This window comes from Rhagoletis pomonella, unplaced genomic scaffold (assembly GCF_013731165.1).
Source record: "Rhagoletis pomonella isolate Grant_MI unplaced genomic scaffold, Rhpom_1.0 Rhpom_scaffold_00011, whole genome shotgun sequence".
Lineage (NCBI taxonomy): Eukaryota > Metazoa > Arthropoda > Insecta > Diptera > Tephritidae > Rhagoletis > Rhagoletis pomonella.
Window position 1 is genome coordinate 3,257,324 of NW_023458565.1, and position 516 is coordinate 3,257,839.

Here is a 516-nt window from a genome sequence, read left to right on the forward strand (position 1 = left end):
AAAAAAATATGTTAGCCGTCACTATATTTCAGTGCTTATTGCCAAACGTAACAATTTAAAATATACCATAGAGAAAAAAGAAATCCTAGAAAAGAAAAGCCATATGAGCCGGTCGAGAGTCGATAAATTTGTAGAACATATGTATACTCTCAGTTGCATAGTTTTAAGACCGCCAAATATTAACAAATTTTGGCTATTTATTTTCATATTATTTAATATCATTTATTTTGTTATACAAATATAGTTAATTCTATAACAAACACCATACAAATCCACATTTCAAACGTGCAAAAATTATAAAAATTCAGCGAATTTCCACCAAAATTTTACACTTTTTGAGGATGCAGTTTTATTGCCTATGCAATTTTAGTATAATAAAGTGCGAGTTTCATGTGGCTACAAAATACCATTGATTTTTGGCAATTTTTTTATTTTGTTGACGGTGTTGTTAATTTTCTTCCATATAAAAAAATGTTCGAACACAAAGAATGAACCAAAGGTTGCCATAACTAACTC